Here is a 17,648-nt window from a genome sequence, read left to right as displayed (position 1 = left end):
AGCAACAGCAAGAACATCTCACAAACCTGGTCAGCATAAGTAAACACAGTGATTTGATAAATACTCTCAATCACTCAAACCTCCAGGCTTAAGTACCAGAGTGATTCCTCTCCTTGCCAATTTAACAAACATATAATCTGAAAAAATCAGCACCACAAAACGAACTACTGAACCACAGACTGATATGAATTATGAACATAAATAATTGTGCATAAATACCTCAGTCATTGTTTCCTCCTGAATGAAGTTTGTTGTGTCCAGTCTGACTGTCTCCAACTGTTCCCCTCCCTTCTGTAACACACACACACACACACACACACACACACACACACACACACACACACACACACACACACACACACACACACACACACACACACACACACACAGCAGAGAGGCTGCAGTGTCTGGACACAATGAACCAGGTAAAGTGAAGATTATTCAAGTAGACAAGAACTACACTTGTTACTGTAAGAGCAGTAAAAAGTAAAAGGTCAGGAAGTAATTTAGCAAATCACCTGTTCAACAAGCTTGTAGAAAGGTGATGTAATCAGGGTTAACTTGGGCTGGAGCCCACCAGAGCTGAGCTCCACCTCCTCATGTCCAAATCGCACCTCGTCAGAGCTGAGTTGAGTTGTGACTTGCAGAACAGTGACTTGGTCCCACCTCTGGAGGTCTGTGACTCTCATCTCCTGGGGCAGTGCTCATGATTTAGTCCTTGAACCCAGTGGTTGTTGAAGTTTCAGCTAATAACAGCTTTAGTGAAAAAGCTAGTCCTGTTTGGGACTTCTTTACCAGCTCTCAAGATGTTACCATGGAAACATTTTAACTTGTCACAGCAGGAAAAGCACAGGTGTAATCACTGAGCATGACGATGGTTCTGTTCCTCTGCAGTGTCTCGTGACTGTTATTAATTACACCTGTGACTCTCCTGCTCAAACATTCCCATATATATAATCAAAGGTGGCTTTCATATCCCTGCTGTCCACACTGACTGCCAAGAGATCCCCTCTGAAAACTATTGAGGAGACAAAATCACAGTCTGATTCCTGTGCAAATATCAATGCTAAAATTAAACAGTAATTAAACAGTAAAACTGAAAAAATCTCTCCTCCACAGCTCCATAAGGAAACATTAGGTGTGGAAATGTGAGGGAATTGTGGACGAAACAGAGTTTTGAGATATACATTTGATGTTTCTAACTCAGACTGCTGAAATGTCATATTAGCTTCTTCTGAACTTAAGAAATTACTTTTACACAGAACAGTGACTGGATTGTGTTCCCCGTCACTCACATTGGAATTTCTTTAGAAAGAGATCTCTGTGTGGACAGTATAGACAAGAGGATCCACTAAAACAACCAGAAACACTTTCAATGTACATAAAGCCACGTCAGTATTGTTTCAAATCAAGGAGAGGAAACCTGAGCAGACAATGTGAGAAACAGTAAGAATATCTAATAAACCTGGTCAGCATAAATAAACACAATGATAAGAAATACTCTCAATCACTCAAACCTTCAAAGTAAAGTACCATTGTGATTACTCCTCCTGCCAAGTTAATGATCAATTGATCTGAAAAAAACACCCCACAAAATCAACTGCAAAACCACAGACTGAAATAAATACCTGAGTCATTGTTTCCTCCTGAATGAAGTTTGTTGTGTCCAGTCTGACTGTGTCTCCTACTGTTTCCCTTCTGAAGTTGTCTCTGCTGCGTTCACTGACTGCAGCCTGTGACATCAGGTTCTAGAATGTTCACACATCAAAGACATTAAAGCTCCTACAGAATTCTGTGAGGTCTGTGACTCTCAGCTACCTGGTCAATGCTCATGATTCTGAACCCAGTGGTTGTTGACATCAACATATGGAGTTAAAACCTGTGACCCTCACTCTGCTGTCTTCATTCTTTCACTCATGTCTCTTTGCTGCAAACAGAAACTGAGCAGAGCAGTTACCACAGTACCACACAGTTAGCTGTTTAATCAAGGGAGCTTCACAACACTGAAGTCTGTCTCCTGTTTTCTTCTCGTATCTAACACCAGATCTGTCATGTATCACCCTCAGTAGGGAGAAGCAGTAAACCTCCAGTAAACCTCTGTATCCTTTTAGGCAAAAACCCGAGGGCATGTAACACAGTTATTTGAATCGTTAATACTCTCTCAAGTCTGAAGTATCTCTGACCTGTCTGCTGATGGTCGACACTGTCATGTTACTGAGCAATACTTTCTGCTGTTTGTGTTGAGAAATAATTTGCTTCAGATGCTCTGTGAAGAAATCACTGTCATCTGAAGGAAGTCTACTGTCAAACTCCTGTCCTCAGCCTCTCTGCTCAGAGAGCTCAGAGAGACTGTGTGATGACTGTGCGATGGGCAGAGTGGCTAACTATGATTATGTCGAATACAAATGAAAGTCAGACTGTAGTGAAACACTGACAGAGGCTTTTGTTACAGAGCATAATTCGACTCAAAAATACACACATTTGACTGCACTTCTTTCAAAGAAGAGCTGAATACTGACGCCAGAGACTGAATGACTTTGTGCTCAGGAGGTGGAAAAGAGAGAATGTGGGAGGAGGACAGAGACAGAAAGGTGAGAGGGACTCTGCTTTCATGGATGTTAACAAAATAAATGAAATAGTGAATACTGTGAGAGGCAAAGACAGTTGAGAGCAGAGAAGCTCTCAACAGCCAGTGGCAATTCAGCATCAACAGCAAACATCTCCTCTGGAAACTGTCAGAAAGAAACGACTCTCAATCACAAGTTAAACTCTTTTCTCTCAGGGACATCTCTCTTCTTCTTCATCATAGGAGGTTGATATACACAGAAACAAATACGAATGTATTTTATATACAAAATAAAGAGGAGAGAGACGGCTTTAGTGTTCATTCAGCTCATGCAGCTGTTCTGCTGTGTTAGCTGTTAACATCTCATGGTGTGTGCTTTTCAATGTCAGAAACCAAACAAACGCTTCCCTCCTTTATAACAGCTCAGGAATCACTTGTTCTCTCTTCTCAGAGCAATAAAAGAGAAAAACCCAACAGGAAATGATGAATGACTTCCTCTTATCTCCCCTCTATAGTGCTGCTGCTGCCATAGTGTCCTATTTAACACAGGGTTGTTTCTGCTTTCAGTCTCTGTACCAGTGGTTTAACTTGAGTGTGTTTGACTGAACAGGAGTGTTAGCTCAGGCAGGACTGAGGGGTCACACACAACCAGATTACACACCGATCACTACACACATCAAATAAAATCCACCCTCATAACAAGGCGGTCTATTGAAATGACCTGTTAGACTGGTGCCTCCTGCACAGGCTTCTGCACCGGCCTCCTGCCTCCTGCTAGTTTTACTCTGTCGAGTCTGTGGCAGCTTTTAAAGCAGTAACACATCAGTGTTGCTGCTCTGGCTCAGCTAAGTGTAAACCCACAGGGGATTTGTGCTGTTCTCACAGTTATATCTTCAGCATCATGGATCATCAAGATGCAGTTTCAGCACAGAGACGCTGAAAAGAACTGACTCACCGTTTGTTGCAGTAAGTGATTTGTTGTGTTTCTGTCTGATGCATACACTCAGTAATATTTACTCTTAAAAATAAAGAACAGTAACAGTCCTTTTCTTTTTACTATTTAATGGGTGAAAAGTATTTTAGACATAATTTGAAGAATTGTGAGCCGACTGACAGCTCATTTCCCTCCACTTCCTCACTAGATGATAGCTTCTCCATGGGTCATTGAGCCGTGACGATATCCAAACATCAAATATTCTCCAGGTGCTCCACATCCACAAAGAAGTCTGTCTATTTATGTTCATTCAAACTGTAATAACACCACACACATTTTGTCTTCCTCTCCCTTTTGATCTTTATGGCACTGTAAAATCCAGATACTCAAACACAGGCTTTGAAAGCAACATAAGACTGTGTGTAAAATTGTTGTTTACATTTAAACTGCAGTGTAATGTGTGATGGTAACTGTTTGCAGAAGGTGAAATCACAAAGTGTGGAAAAGAGTATTTTACATCTGATGTGTTCAAACAAAAACAAAACAGCACGACTGTGAGACCAAAGAGAAATGAGAGGAAAAGTCAGAGAGAACAGATGCAGAGGTTTCCCCAAACACCTTCTCCCCTGTTGATAAACATTTAACTATCTGATGACACATTTGACTAGTTTTCCTTTTGCTGTGATTGATGAGTGACACACACACACACACACACACACACACACACACACACACACATTATATGAGAGGCTGCTGTCAGTGATCATCCAGCTGTGTGACGTCAGGTGGGTATTAATATTCAGTGCTGATGGAGGCTGCTCATCATTAGTCATCAGACAGAAAACACTGTTCAAGGCAATGGAGAGCAGTTGTTTGCATTTAGAATCATTGTTGTACATGAACCTGAGACACGGTCAGTTTTAAAAATCCCACTCACATGAATGAAAGAGCTCAGTGAAGAACTGTGTCTGTTTGTTTGAAACATTTCATTTTCAGGATTTCTTGTTGATTAAAGCTTATTTCATGCAAATGTGCGTCCTCCACAGAGTTCCCTTTGGAGATCTCAGTGAATGTGAGAGGGCTCATTGTGGACTGAATGGGTTGCAAAGACACTTCACAGACATTTCAACCAGCAGCCAGGAGACAAACACTCATCGTACGGCCTCCTCACCTCGCTGTGACACAGAGATGCAGCCCAGTTCAGCCTCAGTGCAAGAACAAATAACTCCAACCCTGCAGGGACTGAGGTGGGTTGGACGGCAACACAGAAGAACTTGTTCACTTAATAGAAATGACAGAGCCGTCATGAACACATCTGGGAGGTTTGCAAATTGCAGCATGAATATTTTAAAGCTGAAACCGCTGAGTGTCTAACTGATTTGCATCAGTGTGGAAAAAATATGTGTTTCATTTTGTAAATTACACTCACAGCTGAGAAGATACATTCACATGTAGATTTTATTTTTAAGTAAAGGTCAGAGTCAAGCAGACAGACACATGCATGTCATTCCTTGTTAAACTTTTTTTTTTGCCTTTGCACAGACATTTCTGACATTGTTGTTGTTTCATGAAGAAAAGTTTCAAATGGTTTCACAAGTTATCAGGGTGTGTGTGTTAATGTGTGAGATACGATAGTTACATGTCGAGGTGGGTTTCTGTTATGTTTCTACTTTTTTAGTGTATTTTATTTTACACTGTACATTTTTTAGATGTGTCACACACTCATGTAAACAAGGCAAATAAAAAATCTTGAGGCAACAACAGTAAGAACTTTACATTAATTTAAAGACAAATGTTATAAACCAGGACATGTATATGACTATAATAAGGATAATTACTGTGTGTGATTTATATCCAAAATAATGAGAGAAGAGAGGAGCCAAAACAACTGTTGCTTCTTTTTGTATCTGATGAAAAGAAAGAAAATAATCCCTGTGGGTAAAGAGCAGCAGTGATGTGGGACACAACCAGTGAATTCAACTAAAACTCTGCAGCTCGTTAAAAGATGAAGAAATGTGTGTAGTATCAGTCTGTCACTGATGAGCAGGTTTTTCTGATGATCTGTAACACACTGGTTCATCGTCCTCGTCCTCACAGTCCAGGACTCTGTCGCTTTAATATCCTGACAGTTAATCACAGTTTGCTGTAAACACCTGGTGTAAATCATCACTGATGAAGGGACGAGAAATTTGACAGACATTTGCAAAGGTACGTGATAAAAATATGAACTTGTTTGTTTTGAAAATAAATTCTGCCTAAAGTTAAAAACATCTTATCTCCTCTGTCTTCAGTGAGAAAGATAACATGTACTTTCACACTTTATCTGATAACTGGATTTAACAGCCTGTTAATTTGTCAAATAAACAGCAGCCCGAGTGTCAAAACTCTGCTCAGCTGCTTATCAGCCACATACACACCCTTCACACACCCTACTACTACTATTCTGCAGAGGAGGAGGGACACTGTGGAGCATACTGGAGCAACTGTACTTTGCTGGGTCTCCCTTTATTTGTCCACTAACACTCGACTAACTGTCAAGTGACTCCAGCAGTTTGCTGGTTGTGCAGCTCTCACAGCTGCATCCTGCTGCTTGGACAGAGAATGAAGAGAGACTGTTGTTATCACTGGTCATTTTATGGTGGTCTGTGAATGACACAGAAGTTTTCTGGGTCAGTCGGTGGATTGTCAGGTTAATATAAGAGATTAGTTCTGTGGAGCCTCTTCAGTGTTACTGTGACACTCACTGTCATGATCAGGCGTACAGAGAAGCTCTCCAGCAGTCCTACCTTCTGAACTTTAAATGAATATTTGATGATAAATATTAAACAGTGATGAGACTTAAGTGAGTGGATCAACTGAATACAGCTCCACTGTGGATCTGTGGTCATGAGCTCTGGGTAACAACACAAAGAATGAGACTGTAGATACAAGCAGCAAAGGCTTCCTCTGCAGGGAGTCTGGACTCACCCATAGGGAGAGGGTGAGGAGCTCAGACTCCTGCCAGTGCAGCTGTGTGAGTGTTTGTGTGCACCCGTGTGAAAATGTGGGGTCAGTCAGCCTGATAAGAGGCTTTTAGCGAGACAAGCAGCTGTTGACTCCCTGTGTCACTGAGGCAGAACAACATCACCACACTGCTGCTGATCCCATTTATCATTTTCCCTGAAGGACTCATTCACCACGTCTGCCCAGTCACACGTCTCTCACTCCGTCTCTCTCTGTCTTTCCCTCGTCTGTTGTCTCTTGCTCTCACTGGTCTTCACTCTGTGAACCTCCCACAGAGAAACACAGTGGGGAGTTCACTCACAGGGGTGACACACCTTGATCCAGCTGAGGGGGCGGCTCGCTTGTTCTGAGGGGAGGTAGAGACGATAGAGCAGCTTCTTCCAAAATGTATTTTGCTGAAGGGTTTGCTGGAAATACTGAGGTGCTGATACTGTTCACAGGAAATGAATCAGGTTCAGATGACAATATGCAGCTTTTATCATCACCTACATCACAGTTCTTCTTACTCACTGTAACGACAGCGAGTCAGTGTGTTCCTCCTCAGCATCAGACACCAAAGGCTTTCTGCATCACTCAGTTCCACTGTACATACCAGCAAATTGAAATCAAACCAGTGTGTGGCTGATGGAGCTAAGAATCTCTTTTCTTTTGTTTAAGCTGATAACTTACAGCTAGAAAGAAGTTGTGGCTTCATGTCTTTTTCTGTCCTTCCATCTTCCAAAAGTAATTTTCTCTCCTGGAGAACAGTCACTGTTGAGGCTAGTAGAAGATGGTATCTTTGTACAAACTCACTCAGAGATCTGACAGCTGTTATATATGTGTTTCAACTGGATAGGGCTTGAAATTAATGACAAATGATTATAACCAGTAAAAATAATGAAATAAAAATATGAAAAACAATTAGCATAAAGCTGATTTAGCAATTGTACAGCTAATGCATCATTCCGTCTCATTACTGCACAATCAACACATCAACATGCATAATAATACAACAATGAACTCCTGGTATAATAACAGTTTGTGCACATGTATATGGAGATTCTCTTCACTGCACAGATGGTGGTTACCATCATCAGACTGGTAGAAAAGGCAGCTGAGGAGCTGCTGTTCAGCTCCATCAGAGCTGAAGAGATGGAGAGTAGAGCAGAATTTCACACTGCAGTGATTTTACAAGAGGCCGTGCTCCTCTGTCTGTTTGCTGCTGCATCTGATGCAGACCAACAGGTTCAATGTGGCTGCTCTGATGGACCGGCTTCAAACTGAAGCAGTGCTGTCTCGTCATGGTGACTGAATCTAACTGCTGAGACAGAGCCAGTAATTACTTTGTTCATCAATATTTTACATGTAAATAAACAAAGAAAAAGTGTGAATCATAGTTGGAATATAAAGTACACATCAGCATTTATCAGCTTTTGACTGGTCTGCTGGGGACAACTGCCAGGACTGAAGTCACATGTGCTGCTTTGTGTTGTTTTCAAGTCATTTCTCCTGTGAACACATCAAGTTTCATTGAGTTTTGGTCACACTGGTAAAGACAGCTCTGCCAACCACACATCTACAGAGTTTGTTCACACATAGGAAAGCAGTGCCAACACCACTCACTGACTTCTCCCTCTAACAACTTGTCTCTTAAGAAACGTCATCCTCATCTCTCTCTCTCTCAGTGTTTGTCTTTCTTTTTCTGCTTCGTCCTCCTGAGGAGAAACTCTCACCTTTCCATCAACACCCACTCTTATGTTTTCTTCTTGTACCTGTGATCCTGTCCTTCTTGACACTGTGGATCATTTCCTCTTCCCTCTCAGTTTTAAACTCTAGCAGAGAGGTAGAGCTGTTCTCCCAGCTTCCTGTTTTAAAGACTGGGTTATTACTCATTCAGCTGTCAGTCAGAGCTGCGAGGATTCAGTGGGAGATGTGAGTGAAACCTAACATTATGGAAATGTTCAGGTACCTCCTGCATGTGGAGCAGCTCCACTGGAAAATGAAACACTATATTCTTACCATTTTAAATTAATGGTTTGTAAAGGTACTTTCTATGAGGATAGTAATGAAACTGATTAAAACACTGAACCCAGTGGTTCAGTCCTGTTCCTTCTCATAACACTGCTCACTGTATTTCCCTCTACATTCACGCTGATGAATCACTCCCTACACAATGCAGAGAAAATGAAGTGAAGGCTGAGCTGCTGGAAAGAAAAGAAGGCACCTGGTGGAGTTCAGCTTTTTGCTGCAGAGACTCCATTTTGTTTCTCTAAGGTCAAAGGTCATTCCCCTGGCACGAAAGACTGATGCAACTATAGAGATCACATTTGGAATTCAATGATCATTTATTGAAAAAAAGCATATTACTGTTAGTAATTTCAATGGCTGTGGATCCTTCACACTACACTTGACTCTTTATGAGATCTTAAAGGTTAGAATTCAATGTTGTATTTCAGTCTAAGGTTTTCCTGTCTGCACTGCCCTGAACCCAAACACTTGGCTCTGAATTGCATTTAATCTGTTGTGATTCTTCCATCACATTGAACAATTATTCCACAGTATAATCACACCACTCTCGTGAGCGCCTGTGGTGTCAATCACTGAATAAATATTCATTGTGTTCCACTTAAGAAAGAAAATAATCCTTCATTACCTGGTGTCAAACAAAACCTGTGGAGTTCAAATTTCACTTATTTTCCTCAGCAACAAGGAAAATTACCACCTTTTCACCATCGCTCAAGAAGCAGAAAAAGAATGACCTGGAGCTGATCCCCAAACTCTCACCATTTCTATTCAGAGCAGAACTGATTCAGACTCTGTTTCCACTGAGACTATACATGTGAGCACGTCTCTGTCTTTCACACAGAAACTGTGACAACTGCTGATGTAGAAAACCTCTGTCTCACAAGAAATTCAGGAGACGCTTTAACATTGTCAGAAATAAACAGTCTGACCCTGTTGAATCTGCACAGAGAACCAGGATCCAGACTCCACCGGCCTCCTCCTCCTTCTGCCTCAACAACAGTCATGTTTAGAAGCAGCAAACCAGGTTAACACTGTGAGAGCTGCTACAACAGTTCCAACATCCTGAAGAAATATTCCAGTCTGATGTAGGAAATCATGTCCATGGACAGCTGTATCCGAGACGTCACACCAACTTACTTCAACATACAGTCTGATCCACCGTGGTGCTTTATTCCAGCTTAAAGGCAACGAGGTGAGAGCAGTTCAACCAGGAGAACTGCACTGACTCGTTCATCTCCACCACAACTGTTCACATCTATTAAATGAAACTGCTTTGAAAGGAGCATTAGAATAACATCATTTATTTTCTTCATCAGGCTGATGTCTCTCCTTCTCTCTTCATCTTCCTAACCCCGACCTCTCCACTGCTGTGTGGTCTATAATAGCTCCCACTTAGACTCAATTTTAGACTGTGCATCAGGGGGTTGGGGGCAGTTTGACCACTTGTTCCATTGAGAGAAATAAAAATACTACAATGATTCTGACTGTGGAGGAGGGTGATGACAATGTTTCATGTGCACAAGCCACAACAACACAGATGAGGAGGACAGGTAGAACAAGAAGAGGAAGGAGACTTGTTCAGAAACTTGAGAGATGTTCCATCCAATGTTGATCATATTTGGAAGATATATTAATTAATTTGTACAATTTCAAGATTGTGAAATGAAGAAAATGTTCCACAATATTCAAAGCTTTCCTCTTGTTGGCCTACAGTGGTGGTGCTGCTGCTCCCTGTGACTGGACTCTCCACTCACACTCATTCTTCTCTCTGCAGAGGTTTACAGCTGCTCAACAGCTGGCAGAGCTTTCTATTGGGTCTTATTTTGCTTACCCCCCGCAGCAGGAGTGAAATCACATTTCTCAGATCTGCTGCTACATGTCTGCAGAAACCCAAAAAATAAATGTAATGTGACTCAGAGCTGAGAATAAGAAGCTTCTCTGTAGCTGCAGGGATGAGATTTAACAGGAGAATCTGACCATGTGACGTTTTACTTCAACAGTGATAATGGATGTAATGGGTGGGTTGTAGGAAGACGAAGGGAAAATATCAGAGGGTGAATGAGGTTCAGCAGCACAGCTTAGTCCCACATGGCTGAGAGCAGCAGGTTCTTACATAATGGAAAATAGAATAACAATGATATCACCTGCATGAGTTTCAGCAACGTGTGGTTTACAGCAGGAGCTCAGGTTGTGCAGGAGACTGCATAAGACATGAGGAACCATGCATCCACATTCATTAAGAGCTTCGTCATTCTGAAGACACATTTACTTACCAGGAGCATGAACAGATTACTGATTCACACAGTGTGATAACTGAGGCTCTAAAGCAACACTTTCAATCAGAATTGACTCTTCAGTTTTCTGTACTTACAGATCTACAACTCAGAGGTTTTTTCCACACAAACAGCAGAGAGCAGCGGAGCCTCTGTAATGAGGAGCAGCAGTCGGCTTCATATCACCAATATTTTGTTCGTTACCCTTCAGACAGAAGCAGGTTGTGAGTGAAACAAGTTCACTGAGGTTCACGTTCACTGTTACAAAACTAACCTCAGTGGTGCTGATGCAGACTTTCTGCTCCAGATGGGCCTCACAGATGCTCTTCTGATTTATGTCACTACAACAAGAGACCGTTTACCTTGCTGTTGTACAAAACAGAATAATACAAATACACTACCTGAGTCATCCAGCTGGTTATTCAGAGTCTGCTCAGTAGTCCTTTAAAAGACAGAAAGAAATCTGGAGAGGAGATTTCATGAAAAGTGCATCACAAGCACCTGCAGTTAAATGTGTTGACCAAACTTTTCAGGAGGGAGGTTTCAGTTTGTTCATGTTTTTGTGCGCTTGAGGAAACTGTTTCAGTTCTTCAGATTTCTCCCTGTGGATATCTGAATTTCACCTTTTGAAATGAGGAATCTTATCTTTCATTGCAGGGGTCAATTATTGTTCTCGGTCTGCATGATTCCTTTCAATGGACATGGTCCGAATTTAACATAGTGACCTTCAGCTTTGTGTCCCCTCACAACTGTCTCAGATCAAATTGTTCAAAAATAAAGTATATTATTTACAATATTTATTAAATAACATACATCCATGATAACTGATCAACTTTTGTAGAAATCTAACTCATAGTTTGGTTTTGACATGTGGATCTGAAAGTGTTTCCCTTTGCTTTACATGACACGGTAGATTCAGTGGCCTTGAACTGGGCAAAGCTCTCAACATGAGAAAGACTTTGTAAATACAGGGATTACTGCAGCCAGAGCTTAACACAGCCATGTCTGACAGTGGAAGTACGCGGCGGTTTTGTTTTGTTGAATGTCAACTACAAACTATCTTTTAAAGGAAGTGACATCACAAAGAGATGAGCTGTAAACAGCTGTGAGAGATGTGACAGCTGCTTGTTGGTGGGCAGTCAGATACATCACCACCATCATCATCATCATCATCATCAGCAGATATTGAGTGAGACAGGTTAAACAGACCATCATGATACTGACAAAAACAGTGCCATCACCTCTGTCTCATACTGGATATTATTCTATGAGAACTGAAACCTGAATGATGTTTTTCATACATTTTCATCAAAACAAATATCAGCTGGTGCAGAATTGAACAACTAAATAAAATGACCCAATAATATCTGAGCTTTAACTGAAGAAAAACAATATAATGAGAAACCAAACCCAGTCCAGGCCCTGCTGAGCCCCCAGCACTTTAGGCACATGAGCTCATTGTTATTAGGACGATCATTTCAAGAGGACAATATTAAGCTCTAATGAGATTTTCTAACAGAGACCATAGGGAGAGCATTAGCTGAAGCTTCACTTCATGATTTACAAATGCAGAGCAGAAGAGAAAAATATAATCCTGCCTGAGTTGATTAAAAACTATTTTCTCTTTGTGAGGATGTGATAAACAGATGTTCAGCCAATCAGCTTTCACGCTGACTGGAGAGGTTTGTCCTAATGCAGTGAAGCTTTAGAGAAGATTGTGTTTTGTAATCAACTATATTAGTTATAAAGATGCCCAGTTGACTGCACAAAGTAAAAGCTTGTATAAAATGATAGAACAGATACAAACATCCTCTTTTGTGTTGCAGAGAGTGGAGCATGGGATGCTGACATGCTGAGAACTGTTTAATCCAGTTTTATGGATTTCTCTATCTCATTGAACTGCTCTGTGAAGTGGCTGTGATGGCAGCTGGAGGGAAACCATGGCCGCTGAGGAGGAAACATGCTGATATGTGGGAAGTGAATTTTAAAATATGAAACATGACAGAAGCAAAACTAAATACAGGTTCCAGTCAGACACAGAAAGAACATATTGGACAGGAAGGAAATGTTTCTGTCTGAAGTTTAAAGCTGAAGATGATTATAGATTATTATAGATCTAACTATGAGCTCTGTGTCACCTGCTATTTCTTCTTCCAAAGGAGCTGGACTGGAGTGGATTTGACCATTTCTTCCATTGTTTTCTCTCCTCCTCTCTCCTCTCCATCAACCAAGTCTATTACCAGCCTTCTCTGCCAGCTGTTGACATGTTGGCTGAGAGCTAACTGTCCTCCACAGAGCCTGCACTAAAAGCTGTGTGTGTCTCAGTGGTGTGTGGACACACTCAGGCCTGCTGCACTGACTCTTCATGTTTAACCTGTACCTCCTCAATATCCCATCATCCTTCATTCAAATGTCGTTTTGTTTTTGTTTTGCCCGAATATAAAACGGTAATTAAACCTAAAATCTAAAAATAGCAGCAGAGGGGAAAAAAAGGAAAAAGCCATCATGTTGTGTGCTTCCATCACTTCTGACTCTCTCAGTCTTTCAACAAATTTTGACTTTTATAATTAACATTTCAACCACTTATATGGCCTTTAGTATATCTACATAGAATATCAGCTCAGTGAGTGAGGCACTCTATTTTTTGTCTGTTGTGTGAATCTACTGCTGAAATCAAAATTGAACTGCTTCACTCAGATTGTCTTGTGTAACAGACTCAAACTAAATACTGTTAAAAGCTGCACAGTAATAAATGAAAAATAAATGAGCAGATTTGCTCTGTGCTTTGGCCTCAACCACATTTTGTTTCTGTGGGAATTTCACTGTGCTTAATGGATGACTGCTTCTGAGTATTATCCAGTAGCTTCAATAATTACATTTATTCAAATCACTGAAATTAGTATCTTTGCTATTCCCATGATGAGATTTCCATCCCAAACGTTCTCTTTAATACACAATTATGCATATTTGTCCACAAATTGTGCAGAGCTTGCAGAACAGAAACAACCTGCAGCCTGAGACCTCAGATGGATATAAATGAGCAGAAAGACAGAAGAAAAGCCACAAAACCTCACAAACCTCACATCATTCTACAATAAATGTAGGAGTTTCAATAAGACAGGGAAGGAAATCCAGTCAAAAAAATTCTGTTTCCAACTGTTTAATCTGAGAATAGATGTTTGGATTTATGGTCATTTGTTTTAATTAAGGCTTTGGAATATTGTATCTCACTGATTTCCAGATGTGAAGCAGATGTGTGTAAAATACCAACACAAAACTGAATATTTAACTTGCTGCCAGACATCAGACTCATTGGAGTGAATAGTGACTGACATTACGATCTACCCTCCTGTAAAAACCTTATGATAGAATAATAAATAATAACAACATTTAATTCTGCATGTTTTAATATCAAAGACGTGATGAAGTGTGGAGGACTCGTCCTCCCTGGTGAACTGATGTATAAATGCTCATTGAGCCCTGGAGTGGCTACATGAGAGAGAGAGAGATGAAACAAGCAGCTAATGTGAAGCTAAATATTCACAGGAAGCCAAATGCTTTCAGGTCTTTTTTGAATATAATATTCCCTGGTCCAGTGTTACTATCTGTCTTTTTTTCTCTTTGTATAAGTCACAGTGATAAAAGTCGACCCTCACTTTTTTCTCTCCATCATCTCTTTTACATTCTGTCTGTGGCCAGTCCTCTGACTTTGACCAATTCTAATAAACATTGATTTAGTTTTAGTTGGGACCAAGGTCTCAGTTTTAATCTTGCTGTCGTCTTTATTGATTTGAAAAAGCCACAGATTAAAAAAAAAAAAAAAAAAACGATATTCCAACAAATGGGAGAGACTGTGGATGATTACCATTCAGACTGTCTGTTTGTTCTGCTCTCATCTGCTCTGACCAGCAGCTCATTCAACAGTGTGAGAGCTGTGGTGAGTACACACAAGACTGTCAACAGCAAATCAGACAGGGAAAAGTTTTAAAACCTCAAGTCTGTTACCATGGAAACTAAAATCATTATGAAACAAATCAGCTATTTCATATCATTCATCTCCACATACTCACATACACATTCAAACTGTGTCTCCTTCATCAGCCTCAGAAGATCCCACTCTGACTTCCTCCTCCTCTGCTTGTTGACATTCTTCACCTTCCTTCTCTCCACTCTTCCTTTCTCCAAATGATATTTTGTTGTTACAAAATCATTTTATTCAAATGCCTTCATAAATATGTATAGTGAGGTATGAGCGAGGCCAGTGGAGGTTTTCTGCCTCCACCTTTCTGTTTGTTGTAATTATACAACTGAATGACAGATGGATATGAGAGAAACAGAGAGAGGAAGTGAGAGAGATAACACTGAATGATTTCTTTGCATCCACATGAATCAGCCAAATAGATGTCCCAGACCTTTGTTGTCATGGTTACAATAATACACACACAGTTAAGGTTAGAGCAAAGTCAGTTTGGTTAGGTTTAAACACACACAAAAACTATTTGGTTCAGGGAAAGATCGTGGTTTGGGATAAAATCAGTGTTTCATTCAGGTTACAGCACCTTTGTCGTCATGTTTACAAAAATAAACGAGCTTAAGGTTGTGGATCAGGGATAAAAGAAGACAGGAAATGAGACAGGAAATGAAAAGTGGTCTTCTGTGTTTAAGTCCATTGTTTTGTCGACCCATCCATCCTCCCTGAGCTCCTCCTCACATGCACTTTGCAGCAGGACCATGACCCTAAACATCAGAGTAAATCTACCACAGAACGACTTCAAATGCAGGAAATCAGCTGTTGGAGTCAGAGCCCAGACTATAGCCCAAAGACAAGAGACGCTCAGCCAAGGCTCACCTGTCCATCACACCTGTTCTCAACCATCTCGCCAGCTGCCGCAGGACCCGCCTCCTCAGCTGCAGCTCGCTGGCTCATCAGTCTCCCAGTGCTCAGCCTGTCCATCAGCACTTTGTCACACTTTCACTTTTCTGTCGTTCCTCTACTTTGCCTGTTTACCAGCCTTTTCCATCCGACCATGTGTTTCTCTGCTGCCTCTCTCTTTTTAAGCTGCCTCACTGTCTTCACCTGCGGATGAGGGCACACATCTATAACCGGTAAGTAAAGTCTCAATTAACTGTATTTATTGTGCCTCTCTTGCTTTCTCTTTGTTTTGTCGCATCTTTGTGTTTTGCGCTCAAAACAAACAATTTCTCTACAATGGAGAACATATACAGGAATGTCACCTTTGTCTGAAGTGTTCACACATTTGTTGTAACATCACACAGTGACAGAAAACATATGAAGCTTCCATATCACAGGTTGAGTCTGCTCCAGGTGTTACACAAATACCACAACACCTCTGATCCATTCATGTTGCAGAAAAGTTAGAAATGCTTGATAAAAGCTGGAACTTGTTGTCGTGTTGACTTGTTAAGGTGGAGTTTGTTCTTCAAAACTATTGCCATGCAAAATCACATCCACTCAGTAACAGTGACATTGCTTTTTTGTTTTTTTACAGGCTACTGATGAGTCAGAGCATCAATTGTATTCAGTTCAGTTCAGTCCTTTGGGGTCAGAACTGTGAACGGATTGAGAGCAGAATTAAACATTAAAATCATTGTTTTATTTTCTCTGGCAGTGATGTGAGTGGACTGAATGATCATAATGATCATGTTTGCATCAGACCCTCAGTCTCTCCATACAGATTAGCAGGCACAACTGTCAGCATGTTTAATAAGAGGAGAGGGTGTGTTGCTGTGATCTTACTGGATCACTGCTTCATTCCATCACACAAACACACTCAGTGTGTAGAGCTGCTGCTGCTGCTGCTGCTGCTGCTCTACCACTGTTTACCTTTGAAGAAATGCAGCATGAAATTAGCAGAAGTGGAGCCACTGAATCAGACCATTAGTCAGAATTAACCCCCTGACAGGCTTGAGGGGGGAAACACTCTACATAAGAGGTCTACACTAATGTATAAAAACAAACACGGAGGTACTGATTCAGAGATCAGTGTGTTCCAGTGTCACTGATATTAACTTTATTTGCTTCAGATGGAACTGATTTTCCATTTTACTTCTTAAAGAAATCTGATCATATGAGTGCAGCATAACTTAAAAAAAACATGATGTTTCAATGAATGGTTATTATTTGATACAATTTCTAGTGAAAATGAGAAACGGACTAAGGTTAAATGAGGTTTTCCCACAGAGAAACACTTTAGTCTCACATGGTTGTGAGCAGTGGGTCCTGGTATCATAGGTGAGACATGGTCTCACCTGGTGGGAGTTTCTGCAACAGTGATATTAATAATGGAGGATTTCAGGGGCTGTGGGCTGTGTGGGCAACTACAGAGGCCCCAGAGAAGCATGCAGGGCATCCCATAATTCATTAGGTCATCTTAGTCCTGAGGTTACAGTGGATTTCATGTTGCTTTGTTCATTTATTAATTACAAACACACAACCTTATATTTATAGAATTAACTGTAACTTTAAAGGCACAAACTGTGATTATTTGACAATATAAATTTGAGGAACAGTCACACATGTTTTCTTAATTCAAATCAGAAACATTATTTTACTGGAAAACTTCCAGCTGTGATGGAGAAGTCTGACCACGAACAAAGAGACACACAAACATGAGCCTCAGAGCCTGGAGGAATAAAGTAATGGGATTTAGAAACCGAACCAAACCCAGTCCAGGACCGGCCGAGCCCCCAGACTTTAATCACATAAGCTCTTTCTTGTGAGGACAATGATTTCAAGAGGACAATAATAAGCACTAATTAGATTTTCAAGTAGAACCATGGAAAGAACATTAGCTGCTGTTCCTGACTTACAAATGTGAATGAAGACATGATCCTGCTCGAGTAAATC

General features: G+C 40.8%; 2 long non-coding RNA genes across 4 annotated transcripts in view; one reads left to right on the top strand and one right to left on the bottom strand.

Moving 5' to 3' along the window:
• Window positions 1-312: 312 nt before the first annotated feature.
• Window positions 313-17,648, bottom strand: part of LOC139631869 (uncharacterized) — a 78,642-nt gene continuing 61,306 nt past the window's right edge. For both annotated transcript variants that reach the window (XR_011693458.1, XR_011693457.1), the window contains exon 3: window positions 313-1,748. This is a non-coding gene — a long non-coding RNA (uncharacterized lncRNA). The remainder of the gene's footprint in view (window positions 1,749-17,648) is intronic.
• Window positions 1,734-17,257, top strand: LOC139631871 (uncharacterized). 2 transcript variants are annotated; one of them, XR_011693460.1, is made up of 5 exons: window positions 1,734-3,532; window positions 3,709-3,769; window positions 4,547-9,699; window positions 9,824-15,886; window positions 16,291-17,257. It is a non-coding gene; the product is annotated as an uncharacterized lncRNA (long non-coding RNA). The 2 variants fall into 2 exon arrangements; XR_011693459.1 differs by having other exon boundaries at window positions 1,734-3,769.

This window comes from Trachinotus anak, unplaced genomic scaffold, assembly GCF_046630095.1.
Source record: "Trachinotus anak isolate AG129_WGS33_773 ecotype Australia unplaced genomic scaffold, CSIRO_AGI_Tana_v1 ptg000014l, whole genome shotgun sequence".
In the NCBI taxonomy this organism is placed as follows: domain Eukaryota; kingdom Metazoa; phylum Chordata; class Actinopteri; order Carangiformes; family Carangidae; genus Trachinotus; species Trachinotus anak.
This window is presented reverse-complemented; position numbering and strand designations above follow the sequence as displayed.